The sequence below is a fragment of the Leucoraja erinacea genome, chromosome 3, assembly GCF_028641065.1.
Source record: "Leucoraja erinacea ecotype New England chromosome 3, Leri_hhj_1, whole genome shotgun sequence".
Classification (NCBI taxonomy): Eukaryota; Metazoa; Chordata; class Chondrichthyes; order Rajiformes; family Rajidae; genus Leucoraja; species Leucoraja erinaceus.
In genome coordinates, this window is record NC_073379.1 from 69718996 (window position 1) to 69739147 (window position 20152).

The 20152-nt window shown below is 41.7% G+C and overlaps 1 protein-coding gene across 2 annotated transcripts in view; it reads left to right on the forward strand.

Moving 5' to 3' along the window:
• LOC129695691 (guanine nucleotide-binding protein G(I)/G(S)/G(O) subunit gamma-7) overlaps positions 1-20152 on the forward strand; it is a 242026-nt gene that overhangs the window by 117189 nt on the left and 104685 nt on the right. The window contains exon 3 of one of the 2 annotated variants that reach the window (XM_055632873.1): positions 804-908. The exons of the other annotated variant lie outside the window; for it this stretch is intronic. The gene's annotated coding sequence lies outside the window, so the exon portion shown is untranslated. The remainder of the gene's footprint in view (positions 1-803; positions 909-20152) is intronic. 2 annotated transcript variants of the gene reach the window in all.

The window sequence follows — 20152 nt, forward strand, 5'->3', positions numbered from 1 at the left end:
TATGCTTGGCTGTTTAGTAAATATTGAATATTAGTACAACAATAAGGCTATTACCGATAATAAAGTAATAGTAGTATATTTGGGATTGGACTGTTGAAGTTGAATACTAAAAGCCCTGTCCCACTATACGAGTTCATTCAAAGAGTTCTCCCGAGTTTGACCTAATTCGAACTCGGGTGAACTCGGAGATTTACTATAATGGCCGCTCGTCGGTACTCGGGGCTCTCGTGGACATTTTTCAAAATGTTGAAAAATCTTCACGAGTCTTCCCGAGCTTACCGCGTTTCCCGAGTACCTGCCGTTAGCGTTAAGAGCCGCTAAGAGACGTCCCCGAGCTCCGATGTACCCACTACGTTCATTCTACGTGCTTACCACGAGTTTGATTTTTTTCTAAACTCAGGAGAGCACTTGAATGAACTCGCACAGTGGGACAGGGCCATAACAATGTGTCACTGGAGATGGCAACTTTCTAGTTCTTAAATCCCCTCATCAGTCTTATTGTGTTCAGTTTTAGTTTAAAGAACATAATGCTGACTGCAGAATTAATTAATGTCCCTTGTTTATAATGGATTTCAGCATCTACTATGCTGCTGGTTGGCTGCCCTCATCAACAAGGACCCAATGTCATGATTACTTAGTTCTAGTTAAAGCTACCCTGCACTGCTTAAGTCCCATATCAGGAGAATGGAATGTGGGTGGTGTAAGTGCTGGCACTTGGCTTGAAGTGAGATAGATCCAGAAAAGATTGAAAAGTGGCACATTTTGGGATAGATAATTTTTCATTATTCTTTATCATTGTACAGGCAATATCAGCGGAGGAGGTGGAAAGGAACCGAAGTAGAGCAAGAGGTTTCCAGACCGTTTCACTGATAGGAAGAGAGCTGTGGTGGTCAGTGCCAGGATAAAATGTGAGTGGTCAATGTATGCATCTTCAATTGCCAGACCCTTCAAGCTGCACCACTTTGCCTCAGACTAGTCTATTTACCCCTTTACCACTTGCCTCCTTTCAATTTTTCAATACCAAATATTTACCACACCCTCAGGTACTTGGCCCTGCAGCGAGCCTCAACACATGTCTCATAGCTTGCACATACTGCCAACCCTACCAATCATATCACCAAAACAAGTTGCACAACTCTGACTGGTACATTTACCTTACGGGTCAAACTATTTCATAAACAGAAGCAACAGTAGCTATTCAGAAGACAATAGGCCCATGAAGGTTAGCAGCGACCATCATGCAATCAAAGATGATGTGCCCAGGAAAAGGAGATTTGACCTGCGTGTGAATGGGGACATTGGGTTACAATTATTGGTGTCACATTGTTCAGCTCTTCACCGGCTACCTGAGAAAGGGGCGGCCTGAGTTACCTCCTCCTCACTGTTCTTACTCTCCACAAATTCTTGTTCCTCACCTGCTCATCATCTAGTTAGTGTAAAAGGCACCCCATTAAGGCACCCACTTAGCCAGGCTGTTCAAATTTCTTCTATGTTAATTCATGACTATCGGATTATTATTATCACACTATATTAACTGGGTAAGTGGGCCAAGGAATGGCAGGTGGAATTTAACTTGGACAGATGCGACATGGTGCATTTTGGTAAGATAAAGCAAAGCATAACATACACAGTGAATGGTAGATCCTAGAAAATATTATACAATAGAGAAACCTAGGGATACAGATAGATAGATCCCTGATAATGGCGACACATGTAGTGGTGAAGGAGGTATTTGGCATGTTTTGTCATCTGTCAGGACATTGAGGTTGGTGCTTGGTGAATTGTGCATATTCTGCACTATTCTAGATGCAGAGCTAGAGGAACATATCATATAATTGGAGGAAGCATATCATTAAGGGATGCAGAAAGGATTCACAAGGATGTTACTTGGACTGGAAGGTGTGAGTTATAAGGAGAGGCTGGTTAGGCTGGGACTTTTTTCCCTGGAGCATGAGTGTGACCTCACTGAGGTCTATAAAATGATGAGGTGCAGAGAGGAGGCGGTTGGTAACAGTTTTTAGCACCATTGGACAACTTTCATCCAGGAGAAGGTATTAGCTGAAGTGTTGAATAATTAGCAGCGATCAGAAAGAAATAACTAACTGCTGATGAACTGTGAATTTGTGGAAGTGTGAGGTCCTTTCTGGGTCTGAGATGCACAAAACAGCAGTCGTGTCAGATCAGCGTTGTGTGCTAATGGATTCCAGAGCCTGCCTGGACCATGCACTTGTGACAGATGTGACAACACGCAAACGATAACTACCTAGCTAATAAAATGAGGCATAATTATGGCAATTCATCATGAAAGCTATTTTGAAATTATAAGGGCATTCATATTTCCCAGCAAAATGGCCAAGTAAAGCCCTCTCAAAATGTTACTATTTATTGCAGAAATCAGCTCCTGAAAAATATGTGCTGGATTGACATTTTGATTATTCACCTATCATTCAACCTGATAACCTGGAATATGAGTGGTATGCTTTAAGGACAAACCAAAGCCAAGGCTGCTATGAAAGAAAACAAGTGATGCAGTAATGGTCCTAATGAACACTGTATACTCCCAGCAATTCTTATTTCCAATTTCCATTTACAGTTCATTTCTTGATATCAATTACCTTTTCTTTCAGATATTATGTGCAAACTTTGTTGACACTTATCGAGATGAGACAGGAGTGTTTGTGTAATCACAATATATTTGTTGAAGATATACTTGAGTACAATCCATACATTATTGTGTAAATAAGCCAAGCTTACTCGAAAATACTGAGAATAATGTACAGCATTCTGATGGCCTATCGGGGCCAATCACCAAATGTAATCTGATTACAATTGGAATAATTATAAAAGTACCTAAAAGGGTTTGCTACTTTGACTTTTTAATTCAGGGTTTGAATGAAGCAAATTTTCAGAATCACCATTTCCATTCTCTAGAGCTATAACTTGGCCGTGCATATTTAGTTTTAAGTGCTTCTGTTTGCGGAAACCAGAATATCCCACAGCCCCAAAGGCTGATTTTACATGATGATAATCTTATTCAGGCAGATAGGAGGTTTATGTTTTATACTGTACGTCTGAACTTTATTTCTCCGGAGCATGTTTAAGGCAAACAGTAGATGGCAGAACATGATATTAGTGCAATTGAAAGCTTTCTCAAGATACAAGAGACTGCAGATGCTGGAATCATGAGTGTTGAAAAAGAGGGTTGTCTGTCCTTTCCCTCCACAGATTTTCCTGGCCCACTAAGTTCTCTAGCACTTTGTTTTTTGCTCCGCATTCAGTTTGTGTTTTACTCCAGGTCCAATGTGCGTAACTATCCTGTACATTTAGCATGGCTGGAGTATTGTACAATTGAAGAAAACTCTCCACATATCATTGTAACATTCGTCCTTCAAAATGCATTATCCCAATCGTTGCCTTCGGAGGTGCCGCTAAGAAGCCTTGCGGGCCGGAGCTTCGCAGGTCAGAGCCTCGTGGATCGGTGCCTGGGTCTCGCGGGTCGGAGGTGGGGCCGCGCAGGCCAGAGCCTCGCAGGTCGGCGCATCGCGGATCGGAGCCTCGCGGGTCTGAGGTGGAGTTTTGCGAGTCGACGAAGCCCGTGACCAATGGCCCCTGCGTCTGTGGAACCCACGGCTGGGGCCTAGGTCGGCACCACGGAGGCATCTGGAGAAGACCCAGTGACGGTGTGATGGTCGATGATGGCGCCGACCAATGGACAAGGACAGACATGTGAAGACGCCGCTGCCAGGGTAGAACAAAAGGGGGGACCTGGCGCGGGGGTACTTTGTAACTTTGTTAGCCTTTATGGGCAACTATTTGCATACCTTGGGGTATGCAAGCAAAGAATTTCACAGTAACTTGTCACATGTGACAAAGTATTCAATTCAATTGTTGAGTGAGCTTGTTGTGCTGTGGTTTGTCTACATTACTTTAGTGACAATACTTTGAAAGTAATTAGCTGGCTATGAAGTGCCTCAGGACCCCGGGGATGCGAACGTTGTTGAATAAATGTCAACATTTCCTGACATTTAAAAATGCCTTTTCTTGAATTTCCACTGACCAAAACTAACATTCTGTTATTACATTAGCACAGGGTTTACTCAGATTTATTTCAGTAAAAAAAAATTGTTAAATTCCTCAGAGAGTAAGTTACTGAAACATTTATATTGAACTGATATTATTACACATTTAAAATAATTAGAATTGATTGTTACGTATGCATTGTGGCTTCCTAACCAGAAAGATTGTTTTCTTATGACTTCTACATTCCATTTTACATACATAAATTAGAACAGGCACTAAATCTTTAAAACTGGAGGATAAATAAACTAATTTTTGTTCAGCCTCCGCTCGTAATTCAACTCTTTAAGCACGGTACCTTTCTGTTACATTAGTACTGCACTTGCTTCAAGGTCAATATCAAATGCATTCAAAGTAAACAGCACTCCAAGCTTCAGACAGGGCTAGTTATTCAAGTATGACAGCCACCGCAACTAAATAGATTTCAAGACACTGAACATTGCAGAACAATTTGGGACAGAAGCTATGAGTGGGGGACAGTCAGGACATGTCCAATTCTCGTGGAGAAAAGTATATTGGCCATTAATGTAATGTTTAGCACTGATGCATTCACCAACAATAGGCCGGAAGTAAGCAATGCTGATGGCATTTTCTCATTCTCCTCCCCGCCATCACATCTCTACCAACCTCAAACTCCCTTCAATTTATGAGTTTCCGATGATGTAGACATTATACTTTGCATCTGTGTCACTTTAATTATAAAGGTACAACAATTAAGGTACAACCCTACTCTCGTTTCTTATTCCAGTTGGAAAGCACAGCATCTCAGGCTGGTCAGACAGTAATCAGCATGATGATGAAAGTGTATTATCATTTGGTAATTCATTCACAGCCATCATACTGGATATGGTCAATGCATGCAGTTTAAAGGATAATGCGGAAGTGGGATCTGCACCTGATGAAAAACTAGGCACAAAATGGCCTGCAGCTGGTGTGGGGAGAAAATATAGTTTCAGTTCACCGAAGAGTGAGTTTGCAGGGATTTTTCACAAATGTGGGTGAAAACTGTGGGTTTATGTGGCAGTGATGGTTGTGCACAACAAATACCTTGTGATTTGGCGTGGAAATGGTAGGCAAATTTATTTCTGCACTTCTGGACCAAAGTTTGCTGCCGTGTCACATCTTCCATTCTGGCACAAACAGCAGGCAAGTGTTTTACTGATGTACCGGGAGCTTACACAGTCCAGGGCCAACAGTGACTTGCAACCTATGAGTTTTTGCAGATATCTCCTGCTCCAACCTAGAAGGAACCAGTCGCATAGAAATTCATTATTACATTTGACACTGCAAATATGATCCTTCACGTGACCAGATGTTAAACATCTGACTGGGGCAAGTGGCACATTTCATTGAAACATGGACACATCACACGAGCATTACAAACGCTCAACTGCCCTCCTTGGATGATATATACAGGGCCCGATGCTTGCGCCGGGCCACAAACATCAAGCAGGGCACATCCCACCCTGCCAACCACCTTTTCACTCTGCTACCCTCTGGGAGGCCGATTCAGGTCTCTGAAGGCTAAAAAATAGTTTCTACCCATGTGCGATAAAATAACTTAATTCCAACAGAGAACACTGGGGAAGCAAAATGTAATTCCAAGAAATGCAACGTTCTTTTAAAATTCTTTTTAAATACCTATTTATTATTTTTACGAATAAGTGTACATATGTGTCAATGGTTGTCGTGTTTGTATTTTTTAACCGGACGAGATGCAATGGAATTTTGTTGCGCAGTATTGTGCAATGAGAATAAACGTATTCATTCATTCATTCATTCATTGTTCCATTCTGATATTCAGGTTGCTAAATGATGCCTTGAACATCATTGGTAAATTTGGTCCTCAGCTGCAAGACCTTCATCCTCAGCTCATCCTCTTTAAGGTTGTTCCACTCCCATGCACTCTTGACATTACAACCATGCTATAACTAGTGCCTACCATTACCACCATGATTGGAAATAGTCAGTGTGCATAGAAGTCTGCAGAAAAGTTTTGCACCTGCCACACCAATCCCTTCAGACTTTTACAATTCAAATAACTTGAAGAAACACTCAAACCCTTGTACAGTTAAAGCAACAGCTGAATAAATCAATTAGCAACAAGTAAGTTGTTGACATTCCCTATAAAATAGTGCTGGTGCACAGTCCCTCCTCAAAATCTCCACTTCAAATTCCTGCCATCATGAAGCCAAAAGTCAACTGCAATAATATGCTTTTTTCAGGCTTTCTGCTTTCAGAAGCTGTTTAGTATATGTGTTTTCTTTTCAACTACAGGGGTAGATTTTGTTGTAAGTGTTAGCTTGATGTCTCCACACGTGGGCTTTGGGGTAGATTGAGTTACTGCAGCTGTTTCCTATCACTGCCAGAGAGGGTGATTTTAATTAATTTTTTCAGTTATCTTGGTTATTTTTAAAACCATTAGGAATAATACATTTATGTTGGCACTGGAACAGAGCAGAGATTTGTGCAGGTTGCAAGTAGTTTGTGTTGTTGCCACATTGTGCACCCTAGGTTGAACCATAGAATTGATTTCAGGTCACTTATCAGTGGAAACTTAGGGGAAATTGAATGCAGTTCTGAGTCTCCCTATTCCAGAAAGGATGTGGAGGCTTTGGAGACTGAGCAGAAGAGGTTTACCCAAATAGTGCTTGGATTGGGTGGTATTAGATACCGGGAGAGGTTGGATAAGCTTGAAGGTACACAAAACTGCTGGAGAAACTCAGCGGGTGCAGCAGCATCTATGGAGCGAAGGAAATAGGCGACGTTTCGGGCCGAAACCCTTCTTCAGACTGGATAAGCTTGAATTGTTTTCTCTGGAATGCCAGAGGTTAAGGAAGAGACCTGATTTAAATATATAAAATTACCGGAGGTACAGTTAGGATCTACAGTCAGAACCTTTTCCCCTGGGTGGAAATGCTTAAGACTAGAAAGCATATATTTAAAGTGAGAGGGACAAAGTTTAAAGGAGATGTGCAGGGCAAGTGTTTTGCACGGAGAGTGGTGGTTTCCTGGAGCACGTTGCCAGGGGTGGTGATGGAGACAGATATGATAGTGGCAGTTAAGAGGCTTTTAGATTGGCACATGGATTTGCAGGGAATGGAAGTTTGTGGGTCAAATACAACACAATCTCTTCACCACTCTGTGATCTGTTATAGGAGGCATTAATGCAGTTTTTATAAGTACTGTTCTTTCTGTTGACTTCTGCTTTCATGTAGGAAGACAAAACACGGGAATAAAAACTGCAGTAATGCAAGCTGAGCATATATTTAACTGCTCCTGTAAAATAAATCTAATAAAACTATAAATGACAAGCCATGTATGATGCCCATAAGCTCATTCTTTTCATGGTGTGACATTGCCCTTTTTTTAAAATCTTACTATTTTTCAGTGTTCAGTTGGCCTTTTAGCGTTAGTTTAAGAAGAAATAATATATGGAAAAAATCATGAGATAATCTAGAAAGGATGCCGATTAAATGAAGACAGTCATAAGCCATATTTTGCAAAATGAAGTGTTGGTGTTCTGCGGTACATGTTGGTGTGGGAGGCCGGGGCTGTTGGCTGACAGGGAAACACATTCGACCTTTTCAAGTTACAGATGGGATCTTAAACTTCTGATCTCTTCAGCAGATCTGTTTACTTGGGGTTTTCACAGCTGCTGTGAATGATCTGCGCATGCATTCTACAGAGGGTTATTTTTCTGCTACCCACTTTGTGGTTTTTTTCATGTTAGCTCTGTTTACCAATGAATCAGCAAGTTGGCCAAAGGACTGAGCTGAGATGAGTCAGTTTGAAATCGTAGATGCCAGCAGGTAAAATGCAGAAACTTTTTTGTTGAAACCGATAGCTGTTGTGTTGCACTTGCTTTAGTGCACCCAGGTTATTGGAAGGAAAATATATCCTTTATTAGATGTTGGAAACAGATACTTAACAGTCGTGGTTGACTCATGAGCACACAAAGTAAGTGTAGTTGCAGCTTTGTCCGTGTTTTGGGATGCTTGTAGGAGGTAACATTTCAAATGACCTTTTAAAAGAGAAAGGTGCTTCTGGCTCATGACAATTAGAGGTAATCCCACAGTTTGGGTCAGATCCTTGAATACAGACCCAAGCAGTTTCCCTCTACTAATGCTTCGCCTCCACGTGGAGGAACCTGGCCTCGCCCTCAACAACTTCTCTTTTGACTCACTTTCTTTACGGTAAAGATGTAGCCATGGGCACTCGCACAGCGCCAGCTCTGCCTGCCCTTTTGTTGGTTACGTCAAATGTATACTGGTACCATCCCTCAACGCTTTTTACACCCCATCGACGACTGCATCAAGGCCAGCTGCTGCACCTGTGACAAAAATTGTTGATTTCATTAATTTATCCACTAATTTCCACCCTGTCCTCAAATTTACTTGACTATTTCTGACGCCTCTCTGCCCTTTCTTGATCTCTCTGTCTCTATCACAGAGAAGAGGCTGTCGAATGACATCTAGTTCAATCCCACCGACTCCCACAGTTATCTGAACTAGACTTCCTCCCACCCTGACAATAGACAATAGGTGCAGGAGTAGGCCATTTGGCCCCTCGAGCCAGCTGATCACAATCAGTACCCCGTTCCTGCCTTCTCGCCATATCCCTTGACTCATCCATCCTTAAGAGTTCTGTCTAGCTCTCTCTTGAAAGCATCCAGGGAACCAGCCTCCACTGCCCTCTGAGGCAGAGAATTCGACAGACTCACAACTCTCTGTGAAAAAGTCTATAACAGCCTATTGCACTTTATCTGTTTATTTATGTGTGTATATATATGGTCTATGCTATATAGACACACTGACTGTTCTGTATTTATGCTTACAATACTCTGTTGTGCTGCAGGAAGCAAGAATGTCATTGTCCTATCTATGACAATAAACTCTCTTGACTTGATGACTTAATTCTCTGTTTTCTCACTCCCGCCTTTCTTAAAAAGTGGGATAGCATTAGCTACCCTCCAATCCACACAAACTGATCCTGAATCTATAGAACATCGGAAAATGATCACCAATGCGTCTGGAGCCACTTCCTTATTACCCTGGGATGCAGACCATCAGGCCCTGCGAATTTATCTGCCTTCAATCCCAGCAGTCTACCCAACACCATTTCCTGTCTAATGTGAATTTCCTTAAGTTCCTCCGCCTCCCTAGATCCTCTGGCCACTAGTACATATTACAGAGATTGTTTGTGTCCTCCTTAGTGAAGACAGATCCAAAGTACCTGTTCAACTCGTCTGCCATTTTCTTGTTCCCCATAATAAATTCACCTTTTTCAGTCTTCAATTGTCCAACTTTGGTCTTAATTATTTTTTTCCTCTTCACATACCTAAAGAAGCTTTTCCTATCCTCCTACATATTTATGGCTAGCTTACCTTCCTAAATCATATTTTCTCACCGTATTGCCTTTTTAGTTATCTTCTGTTGCTCTTTAAAAGTTGCCTTAACCTCTGGCTTCCCGCTCATCTTTGCTATGTTATACTTTTCCTTTGTTTTTATACTGTCCCTGACTTCTCTTGTCAGCCACGGTCGCCCCTTACTCCCCTTGGAATCGTTCTTCCTCTTTGGAATGAACTGATCCTGCACCTTCTGTATTATTCCCAGAAATATCTGTCATTGTCGATCCACTGTCATCCCTGCAAGGGCATCTTTCCAGTCAACTTTGGCCAGCTCCTCCCTCATGGCTCCATAGTCCCCTTTGTTCAACTGTAATACTGACATCTCTGATTTACCCTTCTCCCTCTCAAATTGTAGATTAAAAATTACCATATTATGGTCACTACCTCCTAATGGCTCCTTTGCCTCGAGTTCCCATTTCAAATCCGGTTCATTACGCAACTTTAATTCCAGACTTGCCTTCTCCCTGGTAGGCTCCAGCACAAGCTGCTCTAAGAATCCATCACGGAGGCACTCCACAAACTCCCTTTCTTGGGGTCCAGTACCAGCCTGATTTTCCCAGTCTACCTGCATGTTGAAATCTCCCATTACAACCGTAGCATTACCTTTACTACATGCCAATTTTAACTCTTGATTCAACTTGCACCCTATATCCAGGCTACTGTTTGGGAGCCTGTAGATAAGTCTCATTAGGGTATTTTTATCCTTACAATTCCTTAGTTCCATCCATACTGACTCCATGTCTCCCTTGCAAAGGCGTTACCCCGTTTTTGCAATTTCTCTATCTCTGCTCCCAAGATGAAGGATGGTTCCCACCCTGCTGAGAAAGATAGATCCCTCACCACGTACCTCCTCTGGGTCCCATAGTTCTGCTCTCTCTCCCCCTCCTCCCAGACAGATACCCTGGTCCTTATCTTCCACCGTTTTCCCCCCCCCCCCCCCCCCCCCCCCCCCGTCTCCCCCTGCAAACGCAGAGGTGTAACACTTGTTCCTTCCAGATGAGACAGAGGTTCACGTGCACCTCCTCTAACCTCATCTATTGCATTTGGTGTGCCTGATGTGGCCTCGGCGAAACCAGACGTAGATATTTTCGCCAAACACTTGCACTTGATCTGCCACGTCCTGCTAGACCTTCGGTTGCTAACCATTTTAACTACCCGTCCCATTCCCATATTGACCTTTCGGTCCTGAGCTTCCTCCATTGCCAGTGTGAGGCCACATGCAAACTGGAGGAACAGCACCTCATATTCAGCTTGGGTAGCTTACAGCCCAATCGTATGGACATTGAATTCGCCAACATTGTGTAAGTAATTTACAAACAACCCCTCTTCCCACCTCACTTCCAGCATTCTTCCTCCCCACCACCCCCCACCATCACCACCACTACACACAGTCTGAAGAAGGATCCTGAACTGAACCATAACATATCTGTTTCTCCAGAGATGCTGCCTGGCCCACTGAGTTACTAAACTACCAGCACTTTGTGTCTTCTTAATCCCACAGTGTGATTGGCCTGTGGCTTTTGAAGATAATTACTTTGAATTGTTGCTATTGTTCTAGACCTAGGTCAATTGTGTAGACCTAGAAATCAAGTTGCCAACTAAACAATTTAAAATTCCCAGTGTAAAGAAGGCAATCTGGTGTAAATAACTGTTCTACTATGCTGCCTTTTGTGTGATCTGGATGTTATGATATCCTGTGCACATGATAAGTGTTGATTATTGACTCCTGCTAAGCATTCCCTTGTCAATGAGGATGACCTTCTTTCACGCGAGTTGCATAACCTTTGATGAAACTTCTACGGCCAGTCTGGAATCTACAGACTCTGCCACAATAGCAGGAGGAGCTTGGCAGGATAGGCAGGTGGTGAACTCCTGCTATTTATGCCAAGTCGTACTGCACGGAAACAGGTCCAAACTCATCCATGTTGAACAATGTGCCACATCTAAGCTAGTCCCATTAGCCTAAATTTGACCCATATCTTTCCCCTCTCACCTCACTTAAACCTATGCCTAGTTATTGATTCTACCGACCTATTCCCCTCATGTTTTTCTAGAGCTCTATAATATCAGTCCTCAGCCTGCTGTTCTCCAGGGAATAAAGCCCCAGGCTGCCCAACATCTCTCTACAGCTCAGGCCTTCAAGTCCTGGCAACATCCTTGTAAATCTCTGCACTCTTTTCAACTTAATGGCACCTTTCCTATAGCAGGGTAACCAAAAGTGAAAACAGTACTTTAGGTGTGGCCTCACCAGTGTCTTGTACAACATTCCAACTTATTTTCACAATTCCACGAATGATGAAGGCCAGCATGCCAAAAGCCTTATTCTCCAACCTATCTATCAGCCACGCCACTTTTGGGAAACTATGTACTTGCACTTTGTGATTCCTCTGCTCTACATACATCCCAAAGCTATCTCATTTACTATGAAGGTAGACAAAAATTCTGGAGAAACTCAGCGGATGAGGCAGCGTCTATGGAGCAAAGGAATACGTGACGTTTCGGGTCGAGATCCTTCTTCAGACTAATGTGGGGGGGGACGGGAAGAAGAAAGGAAGAGAAGGAGACAGTTATCTGCGGCAGACCTGGGAAGGGGAGGGTAAGTAGCGAGAAAGCAAGGACTACCTGAAATTGGAGAAGTTAATGTTCATACCGCTGGGATGTTAACTACCCAAGCAAAATATGAGATGCTGCTCCTCCAATTTGCAGTGGGACTCACTCTGGCCACGGAGGAGGCCTAGGACAGAAAGGTCGGATTCGGAATGGGAGGGGGAGTTGAAGCGCTGAGTCACTGGGAGATCAGGTTGGTAAATGCGAACTGAGCGGAGGTGTTGGGCGAAGCGATCGTTCTAATTCTGCTAAAATTTCATCAACCCGAAACATTAACTCTTTTTTTCTTTCCACGGATGGATGCTGCCTAGCTTGTGGACTATATCTAGCATTTTAAATTTTTTGATTCTATTGTCAGGTTTTTATTTAAATTGTGGGCAAAACATCAATGGAGTGTTAGTGGAGCCACATGTGTAGAAAGTAATAGAATACGTGGCGTTTTAAAATATTGACATCAAACCCTTGTGTGCTTTCTTAAAAGAGATTCCACGGTATGCTTCCAAGATGTGGATTGATTCAAGTGTCCTGGGAAATATTTATCCCTGAATCGACATGGCAGAAATAGATTATTGGGTCATTTCTTTTCTTGCTGTTTGTCAGAATTTGCTATGTGTACAATTAACTCCTGCATTTCCCTACACGTTAAAAATTGTTAACTATGTGATGTTTTGAGGTGGTGAATGACGCTACAAAAGTGCTAATTTAATCACTTACTTTCTAATAATCCAGCATCTTAAGATATCCACTTAAAGTGGTATGATATGTTCCTCACTGAACGTAAGGCTCACAAGTAGTGCAGGGGCAAGTGAATGGCATATTTAAGGTGTTCTTGTATAGAGAATAGGAACTACAACACTGTGATATATTGTCTTAGAATATCGCAATATTTAAGTGCAGAACTTTCCTTGTCCCAATGCCTGAGTGACAGTGAATTTGGTCATTGAGCTACCAGGGGATAGTACCAGACAAGAGCTAATTAACACAGAGAGATACAGCTTTAAGTGTCACTGGCTTTGGTACTTTTATTATGTAAAGTTTTCTGAAATAGTAGCAGAAAAATAGTGAGCGTTCTTTGTAAATTCAAAGCCCTTTAATGCCAATGCTCTGTTCAGCTGCTTGACCAATTGAACATTATTGATTGGATTGGAAAAAATAACCTTTCACCATTGGCATGTTGAATAGTCTGCAAAATAAACTGCTGAAATCAAAGCACTGCAGGTTACCTGATATCTGAAATACAAACATAAACGATTCAGAAGATCAGGCTGCATCTGCGGAGAGAGAAATTAAGTTTATATGGAAGTTCTGATCAAAACTAGTTGACTTGAAATATAAACTTTATTTTCTGTCACCGCAAATACTGCCTGAACTGGTTTTATTGTAATTTTATGAACACGCTTTTGGTGTGTTTTATGAATACACTAGGTATGATATGTGGCCTAATGTCTCCACTAAGAGCATTGTGCTTACCCGCTCCACAACGCTATGTTCCAGATGGAACAACATGTGGAGGCCAGTCAAACTAACCCACCCTACATGAGAGGCATCCTTAAAGGCAGTGCAGGTTCCATATTGCAGTGTCATCGGGCATCAGAGACTTAGGGCCCACCCACAGAATGCCCTTCCCTTCTTTGACAGATCACCACTATCAAAGGACTTAGCAACTGCTCGTACATATGGTCACAAATTCTCATATTCGTAAATTTTAAATCTTCAAATCGTTTTAAATAATTAAAAGAATGCATAAATAAAACATTAAAAAAGAATTAATGGAACATATGAAAGTATATTAAAATAAACTACTAACTTTAACCTGAGTTTTGTGGAAAATAGGGTTAGTGTGTGTCGACATGGACATGGTGGGCCGAAGAGCCTGTTTCTGTATGTATGACTTTTGTTTACAGATGTGGCCAACTGGACCAGGCAAAAGGCTTAGAGAGTAATTGGTCCTATACTACAGGCTACTTACCCCCTGCTCATCCCAGACCAGCACATTCCAGTGCGCAGGCACAGATATCTGAGATGAGTTGAACAGCATGCAGGAGATAGCTGGAGGTTGTTTATGGACAGGGCAGCACGGTCGATTTTACCAAATAATCTTAATTTGTGTTGTCAGAGATTTAAACATAAGAGACTGCAGATGCTGGAATCAGGTGCAGAAATAAAAATGCTGCCTGGCCTGCTGAGTTTCTCCTGCTGTTTATATTTTGTCAGTGATTAAGTCTGGTCTTTATGGGAAAACAGAAGCTTTACAAGAGGAACTACTCCCTCCCCCTCCCTAAATGATCATCGAAGGCCAAAGTGAAGTTATGAACCTGTGCACGCATGTGTTCCCTTTAATGTTAAGGATGTAGGTGCTTGCTTCCTAACTTCCTGCCCACACCCTTGTGGATGAGAGTAACAACTTTCTTCACATCTTGATTCTTAAATATGTCAACTTCAAAATCACTTTAAACTAATAAACTAATACAGTATTCTTTTGAAGTAGTGCTGATTTATCAGGGAGTTCATTGAAGACATTCCAAGATAAATGCTGTTTGGTGGCTACATGACTGGATTTCTTTCGTTTTTTCTCATTCTCAGCAAAAGCAAATAGAAAATTATAATTTCAAAACCATAGTATCTTGGGTTAAATTTGCAGCTTTAGTAAAAACTCTCTCAGGCAAGCTCTATTCTGAACATTTCCAGTGGCAATTGAGTGCATAAAATTGGCCATTTTGGCTAGGGTACACATTGTGTAGCTCTTCATACAACACTGTGTGATTCGGATTTTATGAACTTTCCCAGCTAAGACAAAGATTTCCATCCTATCAGTTTGAGTTTGGCTCTAAAAGCTAGGACATCATCATTCTGAACAAGTCTCTGATAATTTACTTTCTTTTGTTTTCCCTCTCTGTCTGTCTTCACTTCTGAATTGCTATTACGGTGAATTGATTTCCTTATTTAATTTAATTCTATTTATATGGAGCTAATTTATTTATTTTTAACCTCCGGACTCAACCACAAAGTGAACCAAGTAAACGGAGGCAAAGTAAACCAAGGCAAATACACGCTAACATGTGTGTACTTAGCCATCAGAGATACAACACCTTCTATTCCTCCACAGCAAATTCATTGCCTAATGTTCACCAGGGAAGCAAATGTGCTTAGATCTTTACTACCCTGTGAAGTGGTTTGGCAAGGCAGTTACAACAAATTCCAAACCACCTCAGACTTCCCAACGCAATCGAGAACACACTCTGAATGCTGTCTTTGCCAATGATGACCACATCTTAAGGATGAATTAAGTAAAGTCAGAGAACACATGCAGCAGAGTTTCTGTGAGAAAACTGATGTTTTGAATTGGTGACAATTTTGCCAAATGGAACATCTGTTCATTAATGTTTACATGTGACTGCTACCCAAGAAATTGACCTAGGCTTTTTTCTAAGCCAGGAGCAAATTTTCTGTTAATAATTGGCTGTTAAAATACTAAAGAAGTAATGGCAGATATTATCTGCTTGCTGACAATGCTACCATTGCTGGGATTCCTAGTGATAACTGAAATTACATATAAAACCCAAATTATCTAGCAGAAATGTTTTATGGCAATCATGTAGAAAAGTAATGCCCTTACAGAAAAATAATTTCCTTGCAGTAGGTTAAATCTGCAAGACGGATCTAGGAGTGCATGTGCACAGTTCCCTCTGAAAGTGGCATCACAGATAGATAGTGTGGTTAAGAAGGCTTTCGGCACTTTCTCCGTTATCAGTCAGGGTATTGAATATAGAAGTTAGGATGTCATGTTACAGTTGTACAACACATTGGTGAGGCCTCATTTGGAGTATTGTGTTCAGTTCTGGTCACCCTGCTATAGGAAGGTTCTCATTAACATGGAAAGAGTGCGCCAGGACTTGTGAGCTGAGTTATAGGGAGAAGTTGGACAGACTAGGATTTTATTCCTTGGACGCAGAAAGCTGAGGGATGATCTTATAGAGGTGTAGAAGATCATGGGGAATAGATAGGGTGCATTCATAGAGTATTTCACCCAGGGTAAAGGAATCAAGAACCAGAGGACATCAGTTTAAGGTGAGAGGGGGAAACTCTTAACTGGAATCGGAGAGGAGTTTTTCACACAGAGATTGGTGGGTATATGGAACGAGCTTCCAGGGAAATAGTTAAGGCAGGTACTATAACAAAATGTAAAACATATTTAGACAGGTACATGGATAGGAACGGTTTAGAGGGATATGGGCCTAAGCTAAGACTATGATGAACGTGGACAGGTGCGACTAGTATAGACAGGGGCACCTTGGTTGGCGTGAACAAGTTGGACCAAAGAGCCTGTTTCCATACTCTATGACTCTTAGCACCAAAGCTCAAATCATTTTGATGGATCATAACAATGAAGTGGAAATGATTCCAAGTACAATGCTATTGTAAAATTGAGGGGTACTTTCAGATTGTACTCATATGGGTCAATATCTATTTTCCAGAGGAATATCAGTTAATATTGAAGACAAAAGGACTGTAGATGCTGCAAAAACCAGTGGGTCAAGCTGCAACAGTCAATTGGTGTAACTTTAGACAGGTACAATGGCATTTAGTAGGACTGTAACACAATGTTTTAAGCAGCAAAACTGTCGGCAAAAACATTTTTAGCCTCCAAAGATGCTACTTGACCCGCTGAGTTCTTCCACCAGTCTGTTATTTTGTATCATAGCTTAAAAATTGATATCTGCCCAAAAAGGTGCACTATAAGGTCTTCAGTAATGTGGAGAAAATTGAGTAATTGGGGCACTGGCGCACTCAGGAAATATTTAGAGGGAAATGTACCAAACATGGGGAAATGGGACTAGCTTTGATCTAGCATCTTTACCAGCTTGGACGTGATGGACCGAGGAACCTGTTTCCATGCTCTGACTCCATTACTCTAAGAAGTCAAGGAAGACATGGCGGGTAGGGAATGTTAGCATAGCTGGGGTTTTGTGAAGTAGAGAATATGCAAAGTAGAGGAGGCAAGTAATGAGTTAATTGAGTGGAATCCAGCTTGGAATCGTTTTTTTTTCCCATGAGTGCTCAACAAAAGGCACTTTGGAACACCTTTCATTAATCTTCCTGGTTGGACAAGGAAGAATGTCATTTGCAAATCAAATATGGCAGAAGTTGTTGGTGATCCCTGAACATCCAGTGCTTTCTCCCTGCACCATTAGGTCCCAGGGTTTTCTGCTGGAGCTCTGCCTTCTGGTACATGCAGATTTATTTCATTTTCCCATGAGGAAAGGTGGAGCATCCAGTCCAGAAAAGTCTTACATTTGTGGGGATTTTTTTTTGGTTTTTTTAAAATTATTATTAATTATTTATTTCAGACAGAATTAAAGAATAAACAGCAAATGTGAAACAGCATACAAAAAAACAAAACAAAAATATTTATAAAGTGTCATAAACAATATCTATAAATAAATGAAATCATATGTGTCCGAATTAGCTCCTGAATCTGCTGGTCATTCTCATTAAGCTAGTCTTCTTGTTTGAGAAACCAAATGTTCCTTAACCGCCAGTGGTGGCAGTTTTTGGTGGATGCAGGTGAGGGGGCTCCAGACAAACGTCTAAGATAGATGAGATACAAAATGGTTCAAGATTTGATTTGGAGTCTGACAAGTTTTCTCTTTCAGCTTCTTCATCAGTATATGTGGTGAGAGCATTTTATTGAACTTCCTACAACACTACGGAGCTCTGTTACAGCAAAAGATTATTAGGTGGACAGAGGGAAAAAACGGACTCGAAGCCTCCTTGAAGAAATGTAATATCTCTACTCACTCCTGGAAATGTTTGGTTCTTGAACACTGAACGAGGTGAAAGAGCATTCAGGATTTCAAACCCTTGATGTCATGCATAAGCATGCACAGGCCCTGGGGAAACGGCAGAATGAGCACACCACTTTTCAAATCACCCACCCACCTGCCTGTCACCAGCCACCACTGTTTTGCAAAGCTCTCTGGTTGCAAGCTACTTCAAACTGCACAACTGACAAAGTCATTTTGAGAAATACTGCTAATTTTTGGCCAATCCAGGATCCTCTTCAGTGATTGGTGGAAAAAATATTGGGGTCGGGACCAGCCTGGCTTTTTGGTGGATGCAGGTGACATGCAAAATGTTCTCTTTCTTCTTCAGTAAATGTGGTTTCCCCCAGCTGTTGTGGAGTCATCTTTGGTCCTTTGGGACCTACTAAAATAATGTAGAAATCACATTGGTTGCAGAGGATGGAATTCACTTATCTTCAGTGCGTGGTTATTTCATAAATAAGTTTCCCTATGTCACCAGCTGTTTTAAATAAGTGTAATTTCAAACTGCACCACATTAAATATAGCTAATTTTCCAATCCATTCTGTAGAAAAAATATTTAAAATCTTAAAGCATGACATATCTCAACTATATTTTATATTAAATGATACAAGATGAGGGAAGACCTTTTACAGTAATCAGAAATCAGATTGCTACGCCCAGCATAACATTATCCATCGTATCTGATAGTTCCAGGTCAGAAAAAACTAATTTCAAGGACATTGCAGGCTACCTTTATCAACTCGTTCACTGATACATTGCACGAATGAATGACAAAACTATCAGTACAACTATCTGTTTCATCTCTTTTGTTAGTGAATGGGGCCAGGATCACAGCAGGTGCCTGGTGTTATCCACACTACTTTGTTTTTCAAAGTACAGAAGGGCAGGCAATAATTTAACTCCACAGATAGACACAAAAAGCTGCTGTAACTCAGCGGGACAGGCAGTATCTCCGGAGAGAAGGAATGGGTGATGTTTCGGATAGAGACCCTTCTTCAGAATTCTAACTCCACAATTGTTGGGGGAGTCCAGAACCAGGGGCCACAGTTTAAGAATAAGGGGTAAGCCATTTGGAACGGAGACGAGGAAACACTTTTTCATAGAGAGTTGTGAGTCTGTGGAATTCTTTGCCACAGAGGGCGGTGGTGGCGAGTTCTCTGGATACTTTCAAGAGAGAGCTAGATAGGGCTCTTAAAGATAGCAGAGTCAGGGTATATGAGGAGATGGCAGGAACGGGGTACTGATTGGGGATGATCAGCCATGATCGCATTGAATGGCGGTGCTGGCCCGAAGGGGCCGAATGGTCTACTCCTGCACCTATTGTCTTTAATTGTGTCTGAGTGTTGCTGACAGTGCTCACAATGCTGAACCTCGTTGCCATTTCATGTTAGGCGGTGCAAAGTCAAATGTATTGTCATATGCAGGAGTATGGTGAGGTACAGCTACAATGAAAAATCCTGCTTGCAACAGCATCACAGAGACAGAACACAGATGGTAAACACAGAAAAGAAAATTATAAATTAATTACATTAAATATTCTAAAAGAAAGAAGACTGCATAAACAAGACATAGTGCAAGAACATAATTATTTTTTAAATTATCTGTGGTACATGGCCATGGTATTCCGTGGTCGAGGTAGGATTAGGATTGTGCAGGTTGGTTCAAGAACCATATAATTGTGGGGAAGTAGCTGTTTCTGAACCTGCTGGTGTACGAGTTCAGCACCTGTCCCTCCTGCCTGATGGTAGCAGTGAGAAGAGAATATAGCCTGGATGGTGGTGATCCTTGATGATAGATGAGTTCAGTTTAGTTCATTGTCACATTTACCGAGGTACAGTGAAAAGCTTTTGTTGTGTGCTATCAAGTCAGCGGAAAGACATTACATGATACCATTGAGCCATTTGCAGTGTATAGATACATGATAAGGGGATAACTTTTAGTGCAAGGTAAAGCCAGCAAAGTCCGATCAAGGATAGTCCGAAGGTCACTAATGAGGTGGATAGTGGTTCAGGACTTCTCTTTGGTTGTGGTTGGACAATTCAGTTGCCTGATAGCAGGGTTGTGCCTGTGATTGACCGGCCTGAGTCTACAACCCTCTGCATCCTCTTGATGTGTGTGTTGGAAAAACCATACCAGGCCATGATATGCCAGTCAGGATACATTCTACAGTACATCTGTAAAGGTTAGAGTATTCAGATGCCAAACCTCTTTAAACTTCTAAGAAAGGAGCAT